Source organism: Cebus imitator, unplaced genomic scaffold, assembly GCF_001604975.1.
Source record: "Cebus imitator isolate Cc_AM_T3 unplaced genomic scaffold, Cebus_imitator-1.0 Scaffold174, whole genome shotgun sequence".
Lineage (NCBI taxonomy): Eukaryota > Metazoa > Chordata > Mammalia > Primates > Cebidae > Cebus > Cebus imitator.
The window spans coordinates 1790561-1815059 of NW_016107489.1; the positions used below are offsets into that span (position 1 = coordinate 1790561).

Consider the following 24499-nt stretch of genomic DNA (forward strand, 5'->3'; position numbering starts at 1 on the left):
AAAACAGGAAGAATTAAGATTCTTTTTTCTTTCTTTATGACTTTGTGCTGGGGGAGGGACGCTATTTTCAGCAAGAAGACATGCTTTCTATGTGGAAGTTCACATTTCTATCAGCAATGATCTGATATTCAGAATCTGTGAGGTGTGAGTCCGTGAATGACTATGAATCATGTTCAGGCAGGCTAGTCTCCAGGGCCCGGGACAATGGCCTTTGTTCTTCCCTTTTCTTATCTGTTTCGTTATTCTCTTGGGCACTTAATATGCTGAGCACAGGCAGCCTTGTAGGATGTTCTTTCTATGCAAGGGTAGGCATTTTGGCTTTGGACATTCTAGATTCTGCAGCAGAAGAGCCATTTACCTTGCTAATCCTTTTCATTTGTTTGAAGTACTTGAAGGGCATGGTGGTGAGAGATGTAGTCTTTTGGCATCCCTCAATTTCTAGTTAGCGTCCCAGCTCTGTTGCTTACTACCTGTGTAATCCTGGGGACACGGCTTTGCTTAACCTCTGAGCCTCAGTTTCAATGGCTCTTAAGGGCCAATAATAATACTTATGTAATAAGCTTGTGGAGAAGATTAAACAAGCTATGTTAAAAGGCTTCACAGTAAACACTCAGGAATCAATAGCTATTTTTATAAGATCTGACTGTACTTCACTTTACATGCCCATGGGGTTTTATAGTGTTCCTCTGTAAGATAGATAGTGAAGGCATTTTTGGCCCTATTTGACACAGTTGCAGAGGGAAAGGGCTCACAAACCCGGAAAACCCTGCTCCCAGTGACTGGTCCCTTTCTGACCTGTCACCTTTTGCTTGTGGTTGCATATCCTCTGTTCACCTTTTCTAAAGAATGACTCAGAGCTTTTCCTTCTGACAGCAAATCCTCTGAAAGAGAGACAATAGCAATCCAATACTTTGGCGTTATTCACCAGGAGAGCTAAGAATGTCTCTGCCTTCCACATTTAGAGTGTGGGATACTGCTTTAGAAGGCACTGAGCAAAGACAAAATAATCTGATGGGGTCACATCTTTCATTTGTATTACTTTCCCTTTTGTCAAAAGGGAAGCAGAGAGAAGGGTGGAGTAGCAGGCACAGCGCTGCTTTCACCGATTCCACACCCTACTGCTGTGCACGGTTTGATGGCATGTTGCCTGCTGTTCATTTGGCCCTTCCTGAAGGGACTGGAGGGTAAAACAAGGACTCTGCTTCCCCAAAGTTGGGGAAGGTAATTTGAAGCTGCATACTCCACTCAAATCATCCAAGGACTATTCAACAGTACTATAATAATGCTCAGATTCACCAGACAGCTCAGATCCAGCATGGTCAGCCAATCTAAAGTGAATTTTTTTCAGGCATATGACAAGGGCTGATGTTTCTCCTCCATTTGGTAGTGTTAAAACTAACAATCATATGTTATAATACGCGTAGCTATAACAATCAAATCTCAAAATAAATAAAGGTTTAAACAATTAGGAGCTGATTTACTTTCTCAAAGTCTAAAACTGGGCTTCTTGGTTAACGGGCAACTCCCCCCTGGTCAGTGATTCAGGAACTTTGCTTTCCACACTATGGCTCCTCCATCTTTCACCTGATCCCCGAAGCCAAAAGATTCCATTGCATCCAGCTAGTAGGAGGGCAACAGAACATGAATGCTTGTGAGGGGAATATTTTTATGCACCAGGCTTGTTCACTTACATTGACCAGAACTCACATTCCCTTGGCCCGGACTCAGACACATGGCCACACCTAACTTGTAGGGTAGAGTCTAGTTTTGTGCTCTGGGAGAAGAGGAAATGAGTTTGGCAAACCAGATAGTCTCTGCCTCAAAACAATAATGACAAGAATTAACATTTATAAAGCATTTATTTTGTGCCAGGCACTGTGCTAAGTGCTTTATCTACATTATTTTTAAATTTATATACCATATTATTCACTCATTTAAAGTATGCAATTCAGTGGGTTTTAGTATATTCACAGAGTTGTGCAACCATCACCACAATCAATTTTAGAGCATTTTCATCATCTCCAAAAGAAAGTCTGTTTCTATTGGCAACTCCTCATTCCCTCCCAACCCCTACCTCCAGCCCCAGGCACCATCAATCTATTTTCCATCCATATAGATTTGCCTATTCCAGCCATTTCATATAAACAGAATACCTAATATTCTTTTATATAATTCTCACCATGATCCCAAAAGTTGGGCATGTTATTACTTCCATTTTACAGATAAATTTATAGAGAATCAGGCTGCTTAAAGGCTTTGCTAACAACTTTAAGTCCTGCTCATCGTTGAACTTCGTAATACTATACTGTATCCCAATTACAAAGAATAATCATGCCATGATTTGTAGCAATGAAGGGGTGTGTGTTTGCTTGTTTTTTAATGACTATTATGGCAACAATCTGATTTCTTTATAACAGTCTCCTTTACTGAAATGACAGGTACTTAGGAGTCAGAGCTTCAGGCTTGAAGCTCAGGTCTACCACTCACTAGGTACATAAGAAAGATGCACTGCTTATTTCCTCTGGAGTCCCAGCATCTTTATCTATACAACGGGAATAACAAATTCCTGTTTGCTGGGAGGAGTCAATGAGATTAACATCTGTGAAAGCTGTCCTCACAACTTTACACAGTCCACGTTCTGCCAGTGTTAGTTGCCCTTGCTTAGAAGTGAAGTTCTAGCTATAATTGAGCAGCCACAGAAATTATGTTCACATGTCTGTGTCTTCTGGATACCGTTCAGGAAAAGTTATTGAAACTTGCACTTTATAGTATCTACATTACAACCCAGGAATGGCCAAGGCTCTAGGAGAATCTGCTACAATGAGAGTGAGGAAAAAGGGAACATAGTTTCCAGGACAGAAAAGCATAGAGTCTCTTCTATCAGCTTCTGATCTCTGCTGGGCAGAGCAGCTTGCTGTAGGCACCTAGAAAGAACCAGCTGAGCCAGAGTGAGTTTGGAGTTCCTTGGGAAAGAAGATAAGCTGGCTGAGTTTCTGTAGGCAAAGAGCCAGTAATGTGGTTTCCAGCATTTGATCACATGTCCTTTTCATCACTTTCAGTTCAGCCAGAGACAGCAGAGCCTCATGCTCAGGGGCCAAGTGTATATTTGAGAGACTCGAAGAGGAGGAATGAAAAGTATTGTGAATGAGTGAATTGTACTTTTGTTCCATTGACCTGCTCCCCACCCTACCCTGTTCTTAGCCATAAATATATTAGAAATTAGATATGAGAGTACAGAGAAGACAGTGGAGGCAATGGGGAAGTTATATCAGGTGTGACTAGTTAGGTTACATAGCCGGAAGAGGTGAGGCCATAAGAGAACAGTGTCCTGAACTCAAGGTGAGACCAAGTACATATTTCAGTCTTAAAAATTTATCCTGAAAACCTCTGATTCTGCCATTTCCTAAGTGCCTGGACAAGTGACAACCTCTCTGAACCAACATTTCCATATAGGATTGTTATTGGAACCATGACTTAGAACCATGCAAGCTACAACATGCACCTCTCCAGCAGATTCCATTCATACACACAAGGGTCAGCAAACTTGTTTTGTCAAGGGCTAGATACCAAGCCTTTTATATTTTATAAGTCATACAATCTTTATTGAAATAGTCAACTCTGCCATTGTAGTGCAAAAGCAGCCATAGACCATACACAAATAAGTAAATGGGTGTGGCTGTGATTCAATAAAATTATTTATGGTCATGAAATTTGAATTTCATGTAATTTTCATACAAAACAGTTTCATACAAAACAGTATTCTTTTTTGATTTTTCTTTCAACAAGCTGAAAATGTGAAAAACATTCTTGGCTTGTAGACTACATAAAAATGGACAGGGGGCCAGATTTGTCTGCAGGCGATGGTTTGCAGACACCCCCCACGCCTACCCACAGCATGGACTGAAATGTTTGATACCTTCTACAGAAGTGCAATATGGCGTCCCGATTATTGTAAGGACTAAATAAGAAAGTACTTATAAAGGCATTAATGTAGTGCCTGCCCCTTATAAGTGTTCAGCAAATGGTTATTAATACGATTACCCTTTTAAAAAATAATGAATATTAACTCTCTATTTGCCACTGACCTTTGGGGGGAAAAGCCATTACATTCTGGTTAACATTTCTACTATATTAAACTTGTGTTATAATTAAAATATATATTAAAAATAAAAACTAAAAAACTGGTTTGGACAGATAGTGGCACTGGTAGGCCACAGAGTTTTTGGTTTGTTTCTAATATCTCAGTGTTGCTTCCTCAATTCCTAGATATTTCTTTAGTACTTGGTCTGTGCTACTGGATGCACCATGAATGAATGAGATTAGGTCTTTTCTCTCTAGGAGATCTTGATATTCTTCAAAGTGATGATATGCACCCCATTGGTAGGCAGGACCTTCTCTTTTTATGAATTTTTCATCACATCCTGTAAATTTCTGTTTTGTTATATGTTTTGTAGTGTACATACTGTGCCACAGTAATACAGTTACACAATAATTTGTAAATATTAAGATAACGGGCGAGTACACAAAATGATTTTAAATGATGATGTCAACAAGCAAAGTTGTGAAACCACTGGTTTAGCAGGAAACCAAATAAATATATCCCAATGGGAAACCAGATTTGGTATGAGTAATGAAGGTTCTTATTCACAGTGACACAAGTGTTTTTAGGACAAGAGCTGACATTTACTTTGGTGTCTTGTTTTGACATTTAATGTAAGTACAATGTATGAGAAACAAGATAGTTTACATTTTTTATTTCATAAGAACACAACAGCTATATGAACTAGATAATGTTATCCTCATTTTATAGATAAGGAACCAAGGCTTAATTCAGAGAAGTTAAGCAACTTGCAAAGGTCAGCTTGAATGAATCAGGACTGTCAAACTATAAAGCATGACATCTTGCACTTTAGCCTTCATTGCATTGAAGAAATTCATAAAAAAGAAATGATTACTCTTCAATATTCCTACTCTCAAGTTAATCTTTTTCCCATAGCATGTACTTATGTTATTAAGTGCTAAGTGAATAAAAGTAAACTCCTCCAGAGTTCTGTGGTTAACCCCCCACCATCTCTTTGCACCTGCTTCTTACTCTGATTGGAACACTTCTTGTTTGGATATCTTAATATGTCCTACTCATCCATTAAGACCCAGCTTAAGACTCATCCGCTCCTTCAAGGAGCTTTCATAACCTCAGTCTCCAGACTGAGTTATTAGAGGCCATTTTTCTGGGCCTCTATAGCACCTTAATGAAAGTCCTAATAAAATATACTGTGCAGCTGTGTAGTTAGCTATTATCTATTATATTTATTACTCCCTGGACTGAAAGCCTAAGGAGATGGAGAATATGACCTTGATTGCATTGTTCTTCTGGCACTCAGCAAAGTAATGTAATGCCTGGGACATCATAAGCCCTCCATATATACTGACAGAATGAAGGAATCTCTTCTTTACTGATTTGAAGTCTGAGATAACTTTGGCAAACGGATAGATTGAAATGATCTTAACTGAGGTTTCTCAGGATAGGACAAATTGGTGGTCCCAAATTAGATGATGGGGAAGCAGATAATGGATAAACAAAGAAGGCAAACTCTTATATGTAGGTTTTCCTTCTTGATTTTCTCAGAAATTGAAGACAGTACACACACTCATGCCAATCAAATTTATATGATGTATATGACATCAATATCTATTAATTTCTATATATACTTATGTTTATATGTATGCACATATACTCATGAACATGAATGCGTAAAAATAGACTGCCACAATTTCTATAAACTGTCATGGATCACTGAATGTTCAACAAGAGGGTGAAGTTTATTAACACTTTTCCAGGCTGGCCCATCTCGCAAAGTCATCCAGTTGCTCTAAATTTCCTCTAGTCCTAAAGCCATTTCCCTATTGGAGGCATAAAGCTTCACTTCTTTCTTTGAAGGGAACTAGCATTTACTGAAAGCTTCTGTGGTGTTCTAGATACTTAACAGAGGTGATCTCATTTAATCCTCAGACATTTGTACAAGCCCACGAATCCTGAACCCAAAAGAAAATGGATCAAGTCAAAAGCAAGTCAAAATTTTTACTGAAAACTAGGAAATCTATACTAAAAAGGAAAAGGGCAAGACTAAGGAAACCTCTGAAGTAATGAATATTGTTAAATTCAAACAAGTTTGTTGCATGGGATAATTTCATGTTAATTAACTGAGAGATTGTGATCATTAACATGGACACTTTGTTTATGAGCAGGGACCTTTACTGTTGTTTGTGAGCAAAGCTGCTTCCCTCCACCAAGTGTGTCACTATTTGTGAAGAGCTTCGTTCTTTTTTTTTTTTTCTTTGAGACAGGGTCTTGCTCTGTTACCCAGACAACACAAGTGCAGTGACGTTTTTATAGCTCACTGCAGTGTCAGTGTGGATCTCCTAGGGTCAAATGATCCTCCTCCCTCAGCCCCCTGAGTAGCGGGGACTTCAGATGTGTGCCATCAAGCCCAGCTGATATTTTTTGTTTGTTTGTTTGTTTGTTTGTTTGTTTATTTGTTTTGGTAGAGACAGGACCTCACAATGTTTCCCAGGCTGAGGACTTGTTTCATAAAAGGGACAGCATTGGAACATTTGTTCTCAGACTTTTATGTTTAATAAGCCAGAAATATTTCAGTACAAACTTCTAAGGCCACAGAATTGCCAACTTTTTATCTTGTCAATAAAGTGAAGGATGTTAAAAAGCAAAACAAAAATTTAAGAAAAAATCCAACTACTATTTATTCTCACCAACATTTGAGAATAAAAAGAACAATAGGAAAACAATAGGAAGAAAAAAGAAACAGCAGGAAGGCGATAATCCTATAATAAAAGAAGTTCATTTTAGCTTGGTGAAAAAATCACTGCATCCTACTTACTTTTCTCATTTTGCTGTGGACCAACAAGGGTCAGGGACCAGTGTCTAAGAACCACCACCACTGTGCATAGACTTTGAAGTCATATAGATTTGGTGTAAAGCTAACTCTACCAATGTCTAGCTCTGAAACCTGCGGCAGGTTACTTAGCTTTTCTCAGCTGCGATTTCCTCATGTACCAGATGAGGGTAATATCTGACTGACTGTATTCATTTCCTAAGGCTGCTGTAATGAAGTGCCACAGACTGGGTGGCTTAGAACAAGAGAAGTGCATTGTTTGAGTGTTCTGGAGACCAGAAGTCTGAAATCAATGTGTCATTTTGGCCATGCTGCCTACAAAGCTGCTTGGGAAATATCTGGTCTAGGCCTCTGTTCTGCCTTCTGGTAGGTCCTTGGTTTGTGGCAGCACAACTCCATCACCACAAGACGTTCTCCCTGTATGCACCTCTGTGCTCAAATTTTGTCTTTTCATAAGAACATCAGCCATATTGAACTAGATTGAAGTAGGGGCCCACCATATTGCAGTATGACCTCATCTTAACTAATAATATCTGCAGCAATTCTATTTCCAAATGAGGTCACATTCTGAGGCACTTGGGGCAAGGACTTCAACATGTGAATTTGGGGGTGACACATGTCAACCCATAACATTGACCAGCCTGTGGAATTGTTGCAGCAAAGTCATATACAGAATAGGCTGACTGTGTTAGAAAATACCTATAAAGCACCAGAAAGGAAAATAAGGGAGGGTTGTTTGTTTTTAAAAAATAACTTATAACTGAGAAATTTATAACGTAGGGACAGTAAGAAATTTGTGGAAGAATAAAGAACTAAGAAGTAGTGAAGATAAGATTTCGAATATATTCATTTAATAAAAACATATTACATGTAACATTCATTTGATGCATGCATATTATGTGGCAAGCCCTGTTCTGGTGCTGGAGATTCAACCAAGGACAAAGCAGACAAGGCCCCTGGCCTCATAGAGCTTACATTCTAACTGAGGAGAGGAGCAAAAGCTAATGAAATAAATATATATAAAATATTTAACATATACATTTAATAGATAATATTTAAGCAGAGATAAATACTATGAATTTTTTAGAAGTCTAATATAAGGGAGAGAGAAATGAAGGAATAGAGGATGCTGTTCTATACAGGATGTCAGAAATCTCCTCCGAGGAAGAGACACTTGAGTAAATGGAATTCTGGATGCAGTGAAAGGAGCATATCCTAAGTGAAAGGAGAGCTGCTGGAGGGAGCTGAGCAAGGAGTGTTGGTGTCTGAATTTTGTTTTAAAGACATGGCTGGCTGCTGTGTGGAGGAATGGGGGCAGCAAAGCAAGAATGGAAACAAAGAAACCGGTGAAGAGGTGGTTGCAGAAATCCATGTGAGAAATGATAGCGGTATAGATTAGGGAGATGAGGGTGGAGATGGAAAAAATATTGAGAATACATTTTGAAGACAGAGTTGACAGGATTTGATGATGAATAAGGCATGAGGTCTAAGATAAAAAGGAGAGTCAAGAATGACTCCCAGGTTTTTGGCCAGACCAGCTAGGTCAATGATTCTGCCATTTGTTTAAATGGTGCACACTGGGAGTAGAGCAGATTCAGGAGAGGAAACCAAGAGTTTAATTCTGAGCATTTTAAATATGAGAAGCCTGTTATTAAATAATCAAGTAGAGATGCTTAGATGTGGTATGCAGCTGGATATAAGGGTCAAGTTTAGAGCACAGATTGAGACTGGCGATCTTCATGTGGTAGCCTTTTATCAACAGATGGCGTTTGAGTCTTGATACTGGATGGCTAGCCTGGGGAGTGAGTGTAAATAAAGAAGCCTAATGACGAACTTGGTGACACTCAAATTTAAAATATCAGAAAGTAGAGAGAGGCCAGGCAAAGGAGACTTAGAAGGATACATTAGTGAAGTAGGAGAAAAACCAAGGGGGTCTTGGAAACCAGAGACAATGATTGATTCAAGGAAGCGGTAATTGATTCTGCCGAATGCTGGGAGAGGTTGAATAAACTGAAGACTGTGCCCGGCCATTGATTTTGTGAGTGACAATGTTGTCATTTACCTTGATAAGAACAATTTTAGTGGAAAGCCTGACTGAAGACCGTAGAGAATGGGATGTGAGGAAGTGAAAACAGACGCTAATTTTTTATGTTATCTTTTGCCGCAGGTTCTTAGAAACAGTGGATATGATAGTTAAGAGAACAGGCGCTGCAGTCTTAGACCTCAGCTGTTATTCTGACTGTGCCATCTGTTAGTAAGTTACCTAACCTTTCTAGCCAGGGTCCTCACCTACACAGTAGAGATAATAGTACAGACCATTTCAAAAAGTTGTTGTCAGAGTTAAATGAGAAATGTGCGTCAAGTTTTGTCAGCCCATAATAAGTGCTCAATAAATAGCACCATCACTAAGCAAAATATTGGTATAGCTTCAAGGCTCTACATAGTTCATTATGTCTGAGAGTAATTGTTGGTTGAGGTGGCAATTATGATAGAATATTTATAAAGTTATTATCTATGACAACAAAACGTTATGATTATGCTACAATGCAAAAGTTATAATGAATCATGTATATTAGTTTTTCATGGAATGATGGTGGAATAGCCAAGTAGCAGGGAAAAATGGACAGGGAAGAAATGGCTCCTTAGGGGAATTTAGGGGCTACATATAGGTGGAAGGCACTGAGAAGATTTGGAGACTAGGCCAATCATTTCAGATAATATGTGGATAACCCACTTTAGAGGTATAGAAGGTAACCGTTGATCTTGTAGTTATTACCTGTTCTTTGTTTACATCAGACTTTTCTTATCAGTTTCGAAGCACATGTCTTCCTCCACCCCTTACCCCCAATTATGTTTCTCACCTCTGCTCCTACAGTACCTACTATTAAGTATGGTCATGAAAGAGGGAATCTCATCCATGTGTATTCCAGACTCTCTAGTAAGATGCTCAGAGGAAAAACTAAACAAGGAGGCAATAGGCTGTATGTGAGCAATTTAAGTTGGCCACAGAGTTTTTCTCTGGAAACATGGAGCCAAGAATATCTCTCATGTCTAAACCTGTGAATCTGCAACATTACAGCATCACCTTGTCCCACAGAGGATTACTTTCTGTGGCTCTCAAGGAATGCTGACTGCATACCATGAAGACAGCAGTTTATGATAGGGAGAAGCTCATCTGATAGAGACCTCAAAGTGGCCAAATACTAGGTTATACTGACTTAGAGCAAGAGTTGGCACTGGAACATTCAAGACAGAGATACCTGTCTTCCTGGTTGGCACACTGTGACTTAGTAGCTATAAGTGTATAGTTACCTACAAAAGTTCATTTTTTTAATGAGTTTTGTGGTGGGTGCTTGTTTGAAAAGGGTGAGAAAAGCCAATTTGGTCTCACAGTGGATAGTAGACATGTTATAAATAATGCTTTCTTGGGCTGATGAATTCATTTGAGTAATGGTGGAAGTAAAGCAGAGGGAAGCTAGTGGGCTGGACCGGCAGCCCAGCACAGAGCCCTTCATTCTCTGATAGAAAGCTCATCTCTGGTAGAGAGACATTAGGTGTCTCTAGGGCTTTTTCCCCTTCATTGGCTGGTAGGCTAGAAGACTCCTTAGCACAGCACAATTAACATCTTAAAAGGCAGTTTAGGGAGAAGGCGTGGCAGAAATTCATTTGTCAAAGGAAATTCAGTAGGAATGAGAACCATGTGGGGGTACATACTATGAAGGCGCTATATTTTCTTGATATTCTCCATCTAGTCTTGTGATATAAGTCTTAATATACCCATTTTACAGATAAAACAATCCATGTTACAGTAACTTAGAGGCAAAACAGGGTTTAAACACAATTCTGTTGAATTCTAAAACTTATGATCTTTTTATCCTTTCTTCCAAAGGCCATAGTAAATCAATCTGCTCTCATTGTTCATCTGCCTCTAACAGTTTAATGTGAAATAAAATACTGCTTGGGATCAGATGATATATATAAGAGTGTGGGCTTTGAAACTAAGTTGCCTGGAGTCCATTAGAGCTCTGCCACTTGACAGATGTGTGAATCTGGATGGATTAGTCAACCTCCTTGAATCTCAGCTTCCTCTCTGCAATATGTTGCTCATGATAGTACTTACCTCACAGGGACATTTTGAAGATTAAATGAGTCAATATACGCTAAGCCCTTAGAATAGTGCATGGCGCCTAAAACGTGTTCAATAGATATTAGCTATTATTGTCCAAAACGTGTTTTCCAGTGCTGATATTCGATGAACCTAAAAAGGTTATACTGACCTTCTGAGGAAGGAAACAAAAAGCTCAGGCACTGCTCTCCATGAAGCCTGCCTAGTAACGAATTTCGGTCAACAGTACTGTCTGTGATTTCCAGTCTTCTCATTTTCTGGGCTTTCATGCCCCAGAGGCAACACGGTAACATAGAAAGACACTACACTTTGCCATCAGAAGACCTGGGTTTGGGTTCAAGCTGAAATCACACTATGTGTGACGTGGGCAAGTCACTTTATCTTTCTGGCCAGAGGTTCCTTATCTGCACAGTAAGCAGGTTGGACTCTCTAATCTCTAGGACTCCTTGCCTTCCCTAAATTTAGTGAATACCAAAGTCACTTAGCCTCTCTGATCTCTGGTGCTCATCTGTACTGTCAGACTCCTAATACCTTCTCTAGTCACTGAGATATTCATTGAGAGTGAAAGTGTTTGGTAGACTGTGACAGGCTATGCAAATACAGGAGTTGATCCTTACAGAACTATTATAAGCATGAACCCTGAGTAATACACCTTGCTGTATGTGCTTGGGCTTTTTCCACATTTTGTGGTCTTTGCCTACCCCTCACTGAGTTGGGTGGATCCACCTTGACAAGGTGTAGGGGAACACGAGCAGAGGATGGGGGTGCGGTACTGATGGTGGGAAAGCATCTTATTGGTTAATAGTGGTACATCCCAAACACCAATTACTGTCACTGCTCCTAAGACTGATATATTTATCAGGATGAGTTATAAGGAAATATATGTACCCAGTGAGCGAGAATGCTGCATGGTCACCCCCCTGTGATGTAAAATATGAGAGTCTAGGAGGGGCTGTTTTATAATTCATCAGGTTCCGCTAGTGAGTTCTATCGGAGTCTTAGTTATAAAGGCAAGTGTGGACCGGACAGCAGACAGGAGAACCTGGCACCAAGGAGACGGAGAAGCTGCCTTTGGTGCCTCCTGCCTCCTCCCTGCTTTGTTCCAATAATTTTGTGCTCGGTAAGTTCCCTGGCTTTGCAGCTAATCGTTGTTGTTGAATAAGCTTGGCAAACGTACCCGTAGTTGGGAGTATGCACTTGCTGTCAGAAGTGTGTGTCAGTGTTTGGGCTCCTGACAAATTCCACAATTTCCTTTTAATGAGCAAAATAGCTTAAAAGATGAAACAAAACCCGACGAATCAATTATTCACCTTGATCCTTGGAAGGCTGCTTTCTTTGGTTGCTAAAGTTTCTCAGGTTTCATTCTGTCAGTTTCATTTGTTGGGTGAGCTTTGAAAAGAACAAGTCTCTTTGTCACGAAATTGTTTTTCTTAGCTGCCAAAAGAAGGTATGTGCAGGGTGGTTTGTCCATCCCCACCCCCCTAATTCACTCTCCTCAGCAATCGGCAAATCTTAAAACAGACCGTTTGCCTGGTAACCAGCTCCAACCGAGCTGAACCTGTGCAAGGCAAGATTCAAATTGCAATCTTTTGTCTGAACAGAACTAAGGGGCTGTGAATAATTGGCATTGTGGCGATTATTGTGAAACTCAGTATGGTGGTAGTCCTGCGTTTTGCCGGGATCGGATCAGAATCCGATGAGATTTGCGTTTGGCGTGCCTGTTGATGATGTGGGAGAGGGAGTGAAAGAAAAGACTGGATCGTTATGGAAAGAGCTGTACGATGTATTCGCAGGACAGACAAATGCAGAGGGCATGACTGTTGTGTTTGCATGACTTGTGGCTGGCTGTTTTCTCTACTTTCGTATCCCCGTTAACAATTACCTGAAGCTGCATTTTGGTCTCATCTGGGTGTGCTCCAGGTCTTTGCTCCAGGTCCTAGATCCAGGCAGGATGCGTGCTAACTCCTGGTCAGCTAACTATAGGAAGTCATTTGCTCTTCAGAAGGAAAGAGAAGTGAAAGCTGTATCTTCTCGGACTCTGCTGTGTTGTTTTTCCTCTGTACAAATCTCATGGAAACCAACAGCTTGACGTACTTTTTTTTGCAATAGCAGATTTAACTGTGGTGTCATATGGCATATTATATATGGAGAGGAGTAGCAAGGACATTTTTTTCAAGTGTTTCAACTGTGTCTGCCTTGTTGATATTTGCTTTATTTCACTGGCAAGTAGCTACTGTCTTCTGAACCGGTAACTGTGTGTCCAAAATGTTTACCTGTACACTGTTGTAATTTCTCTTTACATGTGGAATCTGTAGATTTGACAGATGTCCTCTTTATCCTCAAAGAAAGCAACTCATTTTAGCATCTCTTTGAAAAAAAAAAACAGTATGCATTTTTTTCACCAAAGACTTAGCTTACTCTTTGCTTTTTTTGCATAAATATTTTGGTTATCGGCACCACCACACTTGCAATAAAGTTATTTATCCTTTCTTAGTATACTTTCTGATTACACCAAAAACTTGGCAGATTTGGAATATGGAATATATATTTTTTCAGGGATGCTTTTTGTGCATGCTTCTTTTGTCCATAAATAGCTTTTCCATATTTTCCATTTCTCTGAATAAGTTCTGCTTAAAGAGCAGAAGAGTGATGTATTGTGGTTGGCACTTAGGGGTGTGTAACCTGAGACTTGGTTTCTAATCCACAAGCAGCTGCCGCACAAGGGGTCTGTGAAATGTCTTCTGTTTGGCTCAAAGCTTCTGGATAGAGCAATAATGATTAAGATAGGAAATTCAGCAAATCATTGCAGATACAAATGAGTATCTGTGTTTGATGATCCAGCCAGCCCGTGACATTGTGTAAAGCTTTAGGTCACACAGCTGAAGGGTCCTAAAAGTGTTAATATATCTTAATGCCAAGAACAATGTAGTTGTAAAGTACCTTTGAGCTCCACTGTACATTAAATTTTGGAAAATTACGTGCCAGACTCCACGGTTTATTTTGCAGCAGGATCTGGGTTTTGATTCAGTGTGGTTTTATAGGGAAATAAACCTATGTACCAATCTCAACAAACTGAGTTTCTTCTCATATGGTGGTGGTTTTTCCATCTTCTCCACCCACCCGTGATGAGCTCTATTTATAGCAACAAAAGAAAATTTAGTATGAGTTATTCCCAATTAAATTTACAGCAAGACAAATATAAACTGTGACAGGAGCCCTCTTACAGGGCACATACACACAAAACCATGTCTCTCAAAACAGGATTAAAAGCTAAAGAGGCAAATGTTAATTTTGCCTACGTGACACATATAATTTCCTTTGAGAGGGTAGGGAAGGTGGCAAAAAGAACAAGTTTAAAGGAGTGTTCAAAGACCTGGCTCAGCAAGGTGTAAATGGAAAGGGCAGGGGTTTTGTGTCCCCGACCAAGTATTATTGTCTGTACCTCACACTCTTTATCTGTAAAATGGAGGAGGGGTAAGTTAGGAGAATTAAAACCAAATTGATGATGTAGGTAAAGCAAATAGCACAAAGCTACGTCAAATGAAAGGCAGTCATTATTGTAAATTGTATTTTGTAGAATATATTAACTCATTTTGTTAGATGTTGATTTTGAAAGAAATGTGCATGGTAAACAGGAAGATTATACAATTCTTCTAATTAACAAGATATACTTCTTATAACTAGATCATTTTTTATTTTTGTTTTTAGTTTGGAAACCTAGTAAATACAGGGTTATTACCTTTCTGTTCACTTTTAACTAATTCCTAAAATAGCATTCAAAGTCCTTACATAATTATTTAAAGAAGACATTTCATTTCAAATAGAGAACATGGAAATAAACTGATGCCAAATAATATATCATAGTTTTCTACATTGTTTGCCAAATAACAGCTAGGCCGTAATTCCAGCCCTGACGTTGCATTAAAATACCTGACAATACTAATAAATACCGTTTATGATGTCCCAGGCACTGTGCTAAAGGTTTTACATGCATTTTCTTATTTAATCCTCATCACTATCCTCCCAGGTAGATCCTATTTTGCTTCCCATCATCAAATGAGGAACCAAGATTAAAGAAAATTTTGCTTAAATATACTACTAATGTAAATTGACATACAGCAGTGCTAGGAGTTAAGCCCACGCCTGTCTGATTCCAGGATCTACACTGTGACCAACATGTTGGAAATATCCAATAGGGTTTGCCCAGCTCTTCACAGTTTCATTTTGGGATCTTGGCCCCATATCTGCTTTGATTCCTCTCCTCATATGTTTAATCCCTATCAGAGTTTAGGGAATATTTTTAAAATGAAGTTGGGGATGTATTGCTCTCACTTTTGGTCTATGCCAGTTACAAGCACATTTTCCTGAGCCATCTCTCCTCTTCTTACCAAAGTACAAAATTTAGTATAAAAAAAGAAACATAAAAAGGTGATTAATCTACCAAATTCAAGGCAAGCTCTGAAAGTTACCCTAAGTCAGTACCACCTTTTGAACTGAGCAAACTTCCCCATTTCTCTGGCTTTAGAGGAGACTGTTGGCCTAAGAGGATGGGCTCCCTTAGCTCCTGTTCTCTCTCCCTTCTGTATCACATTCAGGGCAAACAGGAACCCAGAATTTTTCCTCCAGACAATGCTAAGCTCACTTTCAATAGCTGTATGATGTGCCTCCCCAACCACTTGCCCCGGAGTCTGAGGAGAAACCAAGAGGCTTCTGTTTACATGAGGATAGGAAGTAGGGCAAGGGATGGGATGCTGTTGATTACTGCTTGCACTCATGAGCTATGAAAGGCCTTTTATGGTGCAGGAAGAAACTATGAACAAGAAGAGCTAGCCCAGGACTGGGGGCCTGTTTGTCTTCTTGTTCTGGGTCCCAAAAATATGAGTCAGCCCTACCTTGAGTTACAGAACATTTACTTATATTTCAGAGTAGTAAACGAAAATTCCAGTGGGTTGGTTTTGTAGGGCTTTTGTCTGTTTTTGCTTTTGACTTTTTCCCCCCATTAACCAAAAAGAAATCATTTGAAGAAGAAAGCTATGAAGATCTCAGCTTCAAGGGAAGACGGCTTTTCTAGTTCAGAGGCATAGTCTTATTTTGGAAAACAATTTTAGGATTAGCTGGATTAAAACGGTCTGCCGTTTGTCTTTTAGGGCACTTGAAAACAGTTGCTTGGAGAGACCCTGCCTAATTTCAGGTGTTGTTTTCTTATCTCTAGTTTTAAATTGCAATTGTTACACTTAAGGCTAAGGACTAATAGAAGGCTGCCTGAAGGATCCAAGTGGAACTCTCCCTCACAGGGGAGGTTTCTCCTGCAGGAAGAGTCAAGTCAAAGCAGAGATGGCTATCAATGGCTTTGTGTGGCTTTACGCCATTACTGCAGCCCCTTCTGTCTAATGTACCATTCTCCCAATAGTTTCTTTGTATCTTACGTCATATTGGAGACAAAGACCTTCCTAAGGAGAATTAACAGCCAGGAGTTATAAGCAACCAATCTTTGTAATTATTAAGAACTTTGAGGTTTTGGGAATTTTGTTTTTGTTTTTTAATGTTGTAAAAGCTATTATGCAATTAACATGAGTGATTTTTGCTTTCATTTTTGTTTCTTTTAGTCTTATTTTCACAAAGTAGTTTCTAGGTGGAAAGGCAGAATGCATTGTTGGAAGTATTCCCTACTACTAGATTTTGCAACCTTGCTTTACTTCGCTATAAAACAGGTAGAGCAATTTCTGTCTCACAAGGCAGTTGGGAAGATATAAATGAGATAACCTTATTTCCCAGTATTAGCTATGCTCTTATCCAAATGAAAGGATCTGGCACAGTAAATACTTAATACATAGTATGCCTACATTAGCTATTTACCCAATCTGAAAATACAGCAGTTAAATTTATGACTCTGTGAAGACCAATAGGTGCCATATTTATTTTGCCTAGAAGAGTTGGTAGGAGGGATGGTGCAGAAAGCAAAAGCAGACAAAGCATGTCTTTGTGGTAGGATCTCCATTTTATTTTTACTTTTTTATGTTTTATGATTTGAACTTTTGTAATAAACATGAATCATTCATATAATTATGAGAAAAGGGAAAACACACTTTTAGGAAATTGAATTAGGGGAGGAAATATCTGTTAGTAAGTTGTGAGCATCTAACTCTGAAAGAGTCAAGTCAAATATTTTTTTTTTTTAAATGCAAAATACTTGGGAAAACCATGTGTTTTAGTCCAAATGATCCAGATTAGCTTGCTTTGTGTAGTTGTTTTCTAGTTCATTTTTCTACTATTAATTTATTAAGCATAGACTATGTGCCAAGTGCTCTGCTGGGTGATGAGATTGCAAAGATGAAATATGTGAATCCTTTAACTCAAGGAGTTTATAATCTAAGAGACGTGGATAAATGAGCTCATAGTTGCAAGTGTGATTCCTGCTCAGCCATGACAGTAACAAATAAGGCTGCTTTCCATTGCAAGTAGCAGAAACCATCACCCAAACTGACTTACTGAATAAAAGGAAGGTATGCTCATATTGGTGATTGTAATTAAAAGTACAGCAGTAAAATCAGCTTCAAGATGTCTGATCCTGTAGCTCACAATGTTGTCAAGAAATCCATTTTGGTCCTGCTACACTGCCTGTCTTTGTGTTCGCTTTATGCCAAGACTAATTGCCCTCATGGCCCCAGGACAGTTGCCAGTGGGTTCTGGACAACTTGTTTTCATAGCCACATCTGGCTAGAAAGAGACTCTGGCAATGATCCCTAGAATTCACTTTGAAGAGACTGGTTTAAATCCACCCATGAACATGAGACCAAATCTCCAGCCCCATCTAAAGCTTAGACAGGATAAAGACAGTCTTCCTAGGACGTCTCCCCAGGACATTATGAGTCTTTAACTGAAATTTGGCAGTAGATGCTGTTAGGATGGGATGGTAGTGGGGAAGGATGCTGGAAAAGAATCCTTCCCCACTACCATCCATAACTTGTGAAATATACAATACGTAATGTACAAATGTCTGCTAGAGTTAGTACATAACATAATGGAATGAAGGCCAAGCATATGATGGTACATGTCCTTAAACTGGCTTCCAGGAAGAGTAGGAATTTGCTCCGGGAGAAGAAGGAGGAAAAGGCTTTGAGGCAGAAGAAAAATGTTCTTTGCAGTCACAAAAGCTAATGAAGTAATTATTCAACTCTCTGCCTATCTTTACATTGGTACTATTGCAAAAATCACAAGACAGCCAGAAGCCATGTGCTCAACAGACCAACAAATAGAAAACCTAAAGTATCAGTCACACCCAAACTTGCTGTTGAATAATGGCCATTGAATTCTAAGCTAAACCACAATCAAATGTTCTGATTCTTTACAATGTGGATGCAGATTGGGAATCAATCGATGTGAACTTTAAAATTTATGTCACCAGGCTCAAGAATTACAGTATTTTGAACAAAGTCGTCATCATCATCTTGTTCTTCTCCTTTTTCGCTTCTGATTAAACCTTCTCAGAGAAGATTAATGACTTATACAATGCCTCAAGTTTATTTGGATTTTGATACCATGATGTTTGTGATGCTAAAAAATGTGATAAGACAACTAAGGTCACATTTTGATACATGTGTTTGCTAATTGTATGGTGTCTATCACTTTGGGAATGAGACATAACAGAGTAAAATATTTGTTAACAAAATACTAATGCTTCAAAGAAAAATAAGACTTAACTCTGGTTTCTGTATAATTCCAAGCTTATATAATTTATAAGTTCTTCAGCATTTGGCAAAACTCATCATTTCTTTCCACTGAGGAAGTAGACTGTTTTATTAAGATTGTACTTACCAGGCTTGGTAATAGTTTTCCATTAAAATTCCTGACTCCAAATTTAATTAACTACATTTTGAATTGTTTTTCCAGTTTTGCAGCATAGAAAAGGAAGAGACAAGATTATAATTTATTTTCAGTCAAAAGCGTGTGTGCTCATACAGTTCACAGTTTTCTGGCATCCAAATGCAATGATAAAATATTTTTTTTCAGTCATGAAGCTTGTCTTGGTGCTGTGAGTCTACCTACCTGGTGGATGTGCTCCTAAATATTCATTTGTCTATCCAGCTTCTTTCCAAAGAACAGACAATAATAGCAATAAACAGAATCAAAGTATATTTCCTCTTGTCATTTGCTTCTGGTGTAGTAAATCTGTTCAGAAAACCTGCATCGGGCATGGGTAAGTAGTCCCAGCCCAGCTGTGTCAGTGAGGAGGCTGAGACTTCTGTTTTAAAGCAGAAAACACCCTTGAGTCAGAGAAGGGTGTGGTGATCAGGTAGAAAATGCTTCCCAGGGCACTAGCTACTTCCTCTTCAGATTAGACAGCTCTTCAGTGCCAAGGAAGAAGCAATTAAAAATAGTGGAAGGGTGACAGATAATGTTTATTTAAAAGCACACATGTCGCCGGGCACAGTGGCTCACGCCTGTAATCCCAGCACTTTGGGAGACTGAGGCTGGCAGATCATGAGGTCAAGAGATCGAGACCATCCTGGCCAACATGGTGAAATCCCATCGCTACTAAAAATGCAAAAATTAGCTGGGCGTAGTGGTGAGTGCCTGTAGTCCCAGCTACTCTGGAGACTGAGGCAGGAGAATCGCTTGAACCTGGGAGGCAGAGGTTACAGTGAGCAGAGATTGCGCCACTGCACTCCAGCCTGGCGACAGAGCTAGACTCCATCTAATAAAAAAAAACACATATGTCATGTAAGCATTAAATGGTGCTGTTATCCCATGGCATAACTTCACTTCCCCATAGCACAAACCAGATAAAATCTATGTCTTGTTTTGTGGCTTCCTTGCACAAACAGAGAAGCTGTTCCTTGGATGAATTTCTTACCTCATCATTAAGTGTATTGAGTTCCTGACAATAGAGAATGCCAAAGAAGTATCAGAGATGCCACCACTAATACTCTGGCTGCAGGCGGCGCTTTTGCTTCTTAAAATATTTAAATATATTTTTGTTATTAAATAGCTTCTACCCTGGGCCCTCTGAGTGCTCCTTTGCCAACTGCTTCAAACTGGAACCCCTGAATCCCTTCCCTAGGACTCTCACACATCTCTACCATTGAGCAACTAAAGCATTAATGCCTGGCACAGCTGGTTGTAAATATTTTGACATCACTTCTATGTAACACTCGTCTTACTTTTAAAGAACTTATGGCTACAATTAGGAAGAATAAGAGACACAGAAACAATGTGTAACTAAGTGTTAAGATGTTTAAGGCAGCCCTGTATGATTTTTTCAAAATGGTAGAGGAGATATTACTTGCGGTTGTCTGGAAAGACAGTTCAATTTGGATAGGACAGAGGTAAAGGAGTAAATGACAATGGCAGAGTGTAGAACTGTTAAAATTCATTTATTTAATTATAACAACATTCTCCATTTGTTTACTGCTGCTGTGTGCAAAGCACTTAATACATGTTATCTCATTTACTTCTTACAGTAGCACTATGAAAATAGAGGAGAAAATGAGGCTTGGTCACACAGTTACAAAGTGCCAGGACAGCACATGTGATACACACCATTTCCCACAGTGTGCAAGACACTGTATTAGGTGCTGGCATGGTGAATATGAAGACGTATCTTTCTACTTGTATGGGCTAATAGCAAACCCAAGGAAATATTGGCAGCCTCTTAATTGAAGAAAAAGTGCTAATGGGCCTTCCACATTCAAGAAATCAAGAACACCATTTAAAAATATCACAGGATAATACATTATTGTCATGCTTGCTTCAGTTGCCCAGCAACATAAAGCGGAAAATGTAAGCCATAGGGTACAAAATTCGTTATAATTTGATTATCTGATCTTTCAAAGTCTTCTCATGACCTTTTCATAACATGGGACATTCTAAAAAGCAATAAAACACACAGACAAAATGCTTAGCCTGTTGACAAAGTGTTGCTTTCCATCCTTTAAATGGCAACTGAAAGAGCAAACCTATTCATTAATGATTCCATGGCAATACAGCTTTTTAAAAAAACTCTCCTCTCTAGTTATGCCTTGCACAGCAATGAGGATGTGTTTGTCATGACTAAAAATTATATGGAAAAATATATGTTTTTAGGCCAGAATACAGGCATTGCCTCACTTCTTACTAAAATACCTCACAGTGAGTTTCTTGAAGGCAGGGATTTGATTTCATTCATCCTTATATGCCTAGCATCTCACATGATGCCTCAGTGCAAACACACCAAACATACTGGTTGATTAATGCCAGGGAGGATGGAGACAACATGAGACAGAAATGATGGGGAAGAATTTCTGAAGCTGAGCGTGAAGATGATACAGGAATTTACTAGATATATAGAGAAGAGTGTTGTTAGGAGTACATTGAGCAATGTTTCCAAAATAAGTAAGTATGCTCACAGAGTGCATGTGTAAGAAATTCAAGGAAAGCCTCATTGCTTCTACATTTTTTTCTCCGGGTGTTCCATTTCTCTAGATTTCTTTCCTTACTCTCCTCCCCTTTATTTGTCTTGCCCTCCACTCATTCTTTAAAACTCTGCCTTCTTCAAGAAATAATGGAGAAAGAAAAAAGAGGCATAGGGTAAACACATAACAAATTATAAACAATGAACATTTGTGTATTTCAATTCAAACAAACATAAATGATAAAACAAGTCATGACACCGATAAGACAATTGGAGATTTGTCCATCAATTATATATGTAGTAACAAGTTACTGGTAATATTTGAGATGTGGTAACTATATTGAGCTTATATTAGACACAAGCACCCTTATCTTTAGAGCTACACACTGACATATGCATGGATAAAATTATTTGCCTCAAAATAATACAGGAGAGGGATAGTGAATAGGGCTATAGATGAAACAAAAAATAAACAAACATTATTTATTGATTGATTGATTAATTGTCTTCCTGAAAGATGTTTCTCTTCCTTTCCTCTCCACCAGTTGGGCCTTTCTTGCTGTATCTCAAATACAGCCTTATATCTGTAACTATATTTATCTTATAATTATCTGTTTATGTGGATCTTATCACCAGAGGGAGCTCATTAGTTAAGGACAAATTTTTCTTTGTCCTTCCATTTGACCGCTCATAGGAGCGGCTCAGTAGTGTTGGATAGAAGGATGAAAAGATAAATGAATGGATATAGACTTCCAAGTTTTACATCAGGATGTGTGATTCAAGCAGTGTGGGTTCCCCCTTGATTTCCCCTACATTCATCTAATTCTTAAGAAACAAATCTCAATTTAAGTTCTATATACTGAACATCATTTGCTCATATTAGAAAGCTGCAAATGCAGCAGTCTAATTGAAACTAGATAATACACACATTTTCATTTAATATTAATAGAATATCACGTTGCAGGACCATGTTCTTAATTAGCCTTCCAAGTAGCTGGAACTTCTGGTGCGTGCTACCACACGCTGCTAATTTTTTGTATTTTTAGTAGAAATGGGGTTTCACTGTGTTAGCCAGGAAGGCCTCAATCTCCTGACCTTGTGATATGCCCACCTCGGCCTCCCAAAGTGCTGCGATTACAGGCATGAGCCACCACGCCCGGTGAACCATCCTTCCCTCTTAAATCGATAGCTCTTCCTTTGGCTTGCCATAATGAGGAACTCCATCATTGCAAGTGTTTGTTCTTTCATTTATTGAGTTATCTAGAAAGTATTCATTTAGTGCTTACCTTATGGTTAGCACTATTCTGGCTACAGAGAAATACATGATCGCTTTTGATGCGTGTTTGGTCTTAAATTTTTTCCTTTGTTTTTCAAGGTTGGAAATGTTGTCTGTTCCTCTTTATTTTAGGGCATAAATACCCTTGTGGGGCCTTCAAAATGGGGCCAAAACATAGCAATCAACATGAAAATAGTTAAACTTGAAAATCATAGGCCATTATATTAAGGGTACAAATTATGCTTCATTTTTAATTAAGTGGACCTAAGTTTGAAAAGCCAAGGGATCATTCTGTTTATAAGTGGGCTGTATTCTTTTGCGAGCCTTAATTGTGTATTGTATATCTACAATATATGTAGACATTGGCATAGACATGTACATGTACACAGACATACATACATCTATATATGTATTCATAAAGATGGATTACACCTGTGAGACGCAGCAGCCTAGAATGTTTCTTTATACACTTTGAGCAGACACATACTCAGCACTGATTTGCTTTTATATGTGGCCTTCTGAGTTGAAAAGTTCTTGCTAGAGGCAAGAATATTATTTTGCAGTAAATTAATAGGAATGAATAATTAGAATGAGTGTGAGTAAGAGGAGGGGTTCCTGAGGAGAAGGACCATGTCTGTTTTGCCCACTACTGTATTCCTAGGACCTAACATAACACTCTGGCCTGGCACACAGTAGTTGGGGTTCAGTGAATAAACGGATCAATTAATGTAAGTTCAGGACTGGGAAAATATTCTAATACAGCATTTTGATGGGCCAGGAAGTTCTTTGGTCATAGAATAAAGAAGAAACTTTTGCTGCCTGGAGATTTCATTAAACTCAGCAAACATTTATTGCCTTCTAAGTTTTACCAGGGACTAGCGATTTGGTGCTGAGCAAGTAACTGTTCCTGAGCTTTAGAAACTCACAGTCTAGCATAAAGACCTATGTATAAATATGTACGTGTGTGGGGGTGAATATACATCTACATGTATATATACACACACACACATATATATATGTCTATATATATACACACATATATACACATGTAGTATTCTTCTATTTTATTATAATTTAAATTACAATAATAGTGTATGAGAGCAATTATATTAGTGTTTAAAAAGTACAGAGGTAGCCCAGAGGAAGGAGTGATTACCTCTACTTAGGAGGGCTAGGAAAAACTTCTGAGAATGTCTCTGCAGTATTTTAAATAACCAAGGCTATCCCAGGTAGAACGAGCAGCCTGTACAAAAGTACGGAGATATGAAACAGTGTGATGTGTCCTCAGGCTGTTAGTTTTTTGTTCTTAAGCTATAAAATGTGTTGTCTGTGCAGAGAAGAGTGATAGGTGAGGCTGGAAAGGAAGAATCAAAAATAGATTTTCTTGGCAAATTGACAACTGGCTATTTTTAAGCATCAGTCTGAAATACCTCCATTCTACCTTGTTTCTACATAAATCTGACCCCGCTTCAATAACTACCACATCTGTGATGCCAGACAGCCATTTCTTCCATCAACGTCAGCTTAGGTACCATCATTTTGTTTTGTTTTGTTATTTCATTTCCGTAGGAAATTGTAAAGTGACTGGCAGCCAGGGGACCATCATTTCCCTCTTCCTTTAATTTCTGCACATAATTAGTAGCAGAATCTAGACCAACTAGAAGAAAGTTAGCCACCTCTGGAGAGAACATCACTAATTTCCCTCGCATGGCTTTCTGAATTGAAAAGGAGTTTGAACAAGTTGGCTGCATTTTCAGACCACCTACCATGCTCAGACCTTTATATTCAGGTAATGA

The 24499-nt window shown here is 38.9% G+C and overlaps 1 protein-coding gene across 33 annotated transcripts in view; it reads left to right on the forward strand.

Annotated features, from left to right (window-relative positions):
- The window catches only part of DLG2 (discs large MAGUK scaffold protein 2), a 1831252-nt gene that overhangs the window by 1604909 nt on the left and 201844 nt on the right, over positions 1-24499 (forward strand). For 2 of the 33 annotated variants that reach the window (XM_037744437.1, XM_037744438.1), the window contains exon 1: positions 11890-12157. The exons of 28 other annotated variants lie outside the window; for them this stretch is intronic. The gene's annotated coding sequence lies outside the window, so the exon portion shown is untranslated. Of the gene's footprint in view, positions 1-11888; positions 12158-12314; positions 12485-24499 lie in introns of those variants that run through there. 3 more of the 33 variants (XM_037744435.1, XM_017544955.2, XM_037744436.1) reach the window with 3 other exon arrangements.